This window comes from Nerophis lumbriciformis, linkage group LG07 (genome assembly GCF_033978685.3).
Source record: "Nerophis lumbriciformis linkage group LG07, RoL_Nlum_v2.1, whole genome shotgun sequence".
Classification (NCBI taxonomy): Eukaryota; Metazoa; Chordata; class Actinopteri; order Syngnathiformes; family Syngnathidae; genus Nerophis; species Nerophis lumbriciformis.
In genome coordinates, this window is record NC_084554.2 from 56,599,048 (window position 1) to 56,605,000 (window position 5,953).

Below are 5,953 nucleotides of genomic sequence, written 5' to 3' on the forward strand. Positions count from 1 at the left end.
AACACCCCCTAGGCAACACATGAGCCAATCACCACGCCCCTACGCCAGCCTGTACCCACCCACTCTGTGCCCTATATAAACCATGGTATGTGAATGCTCCCATTAAAATCTCCTGATGATTGAGGGAACCCCCTCATGAAACAAGCCTGTAGAGATGAAGTAGTCTTGTGATTTTTTCCCCACATACATATATATATATATATATATATATATATATATATATATATATATATATATATATAAAATAAAGTGTACAGCCATAGGCTCACACAAATTGCGTAAATAATCCACATTTGGAGCACAGCATCATAGTTTTCACAGCTCTTTGCTTGCTTGTTAGAGGTAGAAAGCGTTTTAAAGTAAAGTTTTAATTCTTTTTTTAAGGGCAAAAAAACGTACATTTATGAATATAAAACTTATTATAATGAGGTTCTGCTCCATCATAACAACGTACATTTATAAATATAAAAGTTATTATAATGAGGTTCTGCTCCATCATAACTCAGCCCGACGCTGCTCGGCTGCGGGGGAGGGGCTGCCTGTGATGTGTTCGCGTACAGGCAGAAAAGTGGGTAATTGCGGCACTGCGTGTTGTGTAGAAAGATGGAGCAGCAAGACTAGCAGCAGACTGACTGACGGAGGCCTGCAGCAGCGGCGCAAAGGCAGCTATTGACGCCGACACAGCGTGTGGGAAAGCGGGGACACGAAGGTATGACCACACGCGGCTGTCGTACGTTTGACTCGTAGTTACCAAAGGAGAGTCTTGCATGGTCTTTATTTATTCCTGACAAAGACTTTAGACTCCCAACTAAGATCACCTGACTAGCATGACGGACTGTTAGCATCTGTGCTAACCACATTAGCCCTTTGTGCTAGCCAGTAAGTTATCTTTCTCTTATTCACATTGTGTCTTTTGTTTGACTTGGTGCACCTAATAACTAGTAGATTACATCTACTTGCTTGTGTTAACGTTAGCGAGCTGCGTGGCTAACTTGACAGCTAGCGAGTGAGCTAACTGGGTGACTTTTGTTTTGTTTTTCCGAACATTATCATGCCTTATCCCAACAACTCTGTAACAAATGTGCGTTAGACCTTCCATTAAACTTTGCAAAGTGTAGACCTTGAAGTCTTCAACGAGAAGCTGGCAGTTGAACGCAACTGTGGGAGCTAATGTAAGAAAGTGGTCGTTAGCATCCGTGTTTTGACTTGTCACCATCACTATTAGACTTGTCACCATCACTATTTGACTTGTCACCATCACTATTTGACTTGTCACCATCACTATTAGACTTGTCACCATCACTATCGGACTTGTCACCATCACTATTTGACTTGTCACCATCACTATTTGACTTGTCACCATCACTATTTGACTTGTCACCATCACTATTAGACTTGTCACCATCACTATCAGACTTGTCACCATCACTATTTGACTTGTCACCATCATTATCGGACTTGTCACCATCACTATTTGACTTGTCACCATCACTATTGGACTTGTCACCATCACCATCACTTGTCACCATCACTATTAGAGTTGTCACCATCACTATCAGACTTGTCACTATTTGACTTGTCACCATCACTATCGGACTTGTCACCATCACTATTAGAGTTGTCACCATCACTATCGGACTTGTCACCATCACCATCACTTGTCACCATCACTATTAGAGTTGTCACTATCACTATCGGACTTGTCACCATCACTATTAGACTTGTCACTATCACTATCGGACTTGTCACCATCACTATCAGACTTGTCACTATCTGACTTGTCACCATCACTATCTGACTTGTCACCATCACTATCTGACTTGTCACCATCACTATCGGACTTGTCACTATTTGACTTGTCACCATCACTATCGGACTTGTCACTATTTGACTTGTCACCATCATTATTGGACTTGTCACCATCATTATTGGACTTGTCACCATCACCATTAGACTTGTCACCTTCCCTATTTGACTTGTCACCATCACTATCGGACTTGTCACCATCACTATCGGACTTGTCACCATCACTATCGGACTTGTCACCATCACTATCGGAGTTGTCACCATCACTATCGGACTTGTCATTATTTGACTTGTCACCATCACTATTTGACTTGTCACCATCACTATCTGACTTGTCACCATCACTATCTGACTTGTCACCATCACTATCGGACTTGTCACCATCACTATCGGACTTGTCACCATCAATATCGGACTTGTCACCATCACTATCGGACTTGTCACCATCACTATCGGACTTGTCACCATCAATATTGGACTTGTCACCATCACTATCGGACTTGTCGCCATCACTATCGAACTTGTCACCATCACTATCTGACTTGTCACCATCACTATCTGACTTGTCACCATCACTATCTGACTTGTCACCATCACTATCTGACTTGTCACCATCACTATGGGACTTGTCACCATCACTATGGGACTTTTCACCATCACTATGGGACTTTTCACCATCACTATGGGACTTTTCACCATCACTATGGGACTTTTCACCATCACTATTGGACTTGTCACCATCACCATCACTTGTCACCATCACTATTAGAGTTGTCACCATCACTATCAGACTTGTCACTATTTGACTTGTCACCATCACTATCGGACTTGTCACCATCACTATTAGAGTTGTCACCATCACTATCGGACTTGTCACCATCACTATCAGACTTGTCACTATCTGACTTGTCACCATCACTATCTGACTCGTCACCATCACTATCGGACTTGTCACCATCACTATCGGACTTGTCACTATTTGACTTGTCACCATCACTATTGGACTTGTCACCATCACTATCTGACTTGTCACCATCATTATTGGACTTGTCACCATCATTATTGGACTTGTCACCATCACCATTAGACTTGTCACCTTCCCTATTTGACTTGTCACCATCACTATCGGACTTGTCACCATCACTATCGGACTTGTCACCATCACTATCGGACTTGTCACCATCACTATCGGACTTGTCACCATCACTATTAGAGTTGTCACCATCACTATCGGACTTGTCATTATTTGACTTGTCACCATCACTATTTGACTTGTCACCATCACTATCTGACTTGTCACCATCACTATCTGACTTGTCACCATCACTATCGGATTTGTCACCATCACTATCGGACATGTCACCATCACTATCGGTCTTGTCGCCATCACTATGGAACTTGTCACCATCACTATCTGACTTGTCACCATCACTATCTGACTTGTCACCATCACTATCTGACTTGTCACCATCACTATCTGACTTGTCACCATCACTATGGGACTTGTCACCATCACTATCGGACTTGTCACTATTTGACTTGTCACCATCACTATTTGACTTGTCACCATCACTATTTGACTTGTCACCATCACTATTTGACTTGTCACCATCACTATTTGACTTGTCACCATCACTATCTGACTTGTCACCATCACTATCTGACTTGTCACCATCACTATCGGACTTGTCACTATTTGACTTGTCACCATCACTATTAGACTTGTCACCATCACTATCGGACTTGTCATTATTTGACTTGTCACAATCACTATTAGACTTGTCACTATCACTATCGGACTTGTCACCATCACTATTAGAGTTGTCACCATCACTATCGGACTTGTCACTATTTGACTTGTCACCATCACTATCGGACTTGTCATTATTTGACTTGTCACCATCACTATTAGACTTGTCACTATCACTATCGGACTTGTCACCATCACTATTAGAGTTGTCACCATCACTATCAGACTTGTCACTATTTGACTTGTCACCATCACTATCAGACTTGTCACTATTTGACTTGTCACCATCACTATTGGACTTGTCGTCATCACTATCTGACTTGTCACCATCACTATCTGACTTGTCACCATTACTATTGGTCTTGTCACCATCACTATTGGACTTGTCACCATCACTATTGGACTTGTCACCATCACTATCTGACTTGTCACCATCACTATCGGACTTGTCACCATCACTATCGGAGTTGTCACCATCACTATCGGACTTGTCATTATTTGACTTGTCACCATCACTATTTGACTTGTCACCATCACTATCTGACTTGTCACCATCACTATCTGACTTGTCACCATCACTATCGGACTTGTCACCATCACTATCGGACTTGTCACCATCAATATCGGACTTGTCACCATCACTATCGGACTTGTCACCATCACTATCGGACTTGTCACCATCAATATTGGACTTGTCACCATCACTATCGGACTTGTCGCCATCACTATCGAACTTGTCACCATCACTATCTGACTTGTCACCATCACTATCTGACTTGTCACCATCACTATCTGACTTGTCACCATCACTATCTGACTTGTCACCATCACTATGGGACTTGTCACCATCACTATGGGACTTTTCACCATCACTATGGGACTTTTCACCATCACTATGGGACTTTTCACCATCACTATGGGACTTTTCACCATCACTATTGGACTTGTCACCATCACCATCACTTGTCACCATCACTATTAGAGTTGTCACCATCACTATCAGACTTGTCACTATTTGACTTGTCACCATCACTATCGGACTTGTCACCATCACTATTAGAGTTGTCACCATCACTATCGGACTTGTCACCATCACTATCAGACTTGTCACTATCTGACTTGTCACCATCACTATCTGACTCGTCACCATCACTATCGGACTTGTCACCATCACTATCGGACTTGTCACTATTTGACTTGTCACCATCACTATTGGACTTGTCACCATCACTATCTGACTTGTCACCATCATTATTGGACTTGTCACCATCATTATTGGACTTGTCACCATCACCATTAGACTTGTCACCTTCCCTATTTGACTTGTCACCATCACTATCGGACTTGTCACCATCACTATCGGACTTGTCACCATCACTATCGGACTTGTCACCATCACTATCGGACTTGTCACCATCACTATTAGAGTTGTCACCATCACTATCGGACTTGTCATTATTTGACTTGTCACCATCACTATTTGACTTGTCACCATCACTATCTGACTTGTCACCATCACTATCTGACTTGTCACCATCACTATCGGATTTGTCACCATCACTATCGGACATGTCACCATCACTATCGGTCTTGTCGCCATCACTATGGAACTTGTCACCATCACTATCTGACTTGTCACCATCACTATCTGACTTGTCACCATCACTATCTGACTTGTCACCATCACTATCTGACTTGTCACCATCACTATGGGACTTGTCACCATCACTATCGGACTTGTCACTATTTGACTTGTCACCATCACTATTTGACTTGTCACCATCACTATTTGACTTGTCACCATCACTATTTGACTTGTCACCATCACTATTTGACTTGTCACCATCACTATCTGACTTGTCACCATCACTATCTGACTTGTCACCATCACTATCGGACTTGTCACTATTTGACTTGTCACCATCACTATTAGACTTGTCACCATCACTATCGGACTTGTCATTATTTGACTTGTCACAATCACTATTAGACTTGTCACTATCACTATCGGACTTGTCACCATCACTATTAGAGTTGTCACCATCACTATCGGACTTGTCACTATTTGACTTGTCACCATCACTATCGGACTTGTCATTATTTGACTTGTCACCATCACTATTAGACTTGTCACTATCACTATCGGACTTGTCACCATCACTATTAGAGTTGTCACCATCACTATCAGACTTGTCACTATTTGACTTGTCACCATCACTATCAGACTTGTCACTATTTGACTTGTCACCATCACTATTGGACTTGTCGTCATCACTATCTGACTTGTCACCATCACTATCTGACTTGTCACCATTACTATTGGTCTTGTCACCATCACTATTGGACTTGTCACCATCACTATTGGACTTGTCACCATCACTATTGGACTTGTGACAT

General features: G+C 42.2%; 1 protein-coding gene across 1 annotated transcript in view; it reads left to right on the top strand.

Moving 5' to 3' along the window:
* Positions 1-562: 562 nt before the first annotated feature.
* Positions 563-5,953, top strand: part of LOC133609336 (NEDD4-like E3 ubiquitin-protein ligase WWP1) — a 90,116-nt gene continuing 84,725 nt past the window's right edge. The window contains exon 1 of the mRNA XM_061964857.1: positions 563-709. The gene's annotated coding sequence lies outside the window, so the exon portion shown is untranslated. The remainder of the gene's footprint in view (positions 710-5,953) is intronic.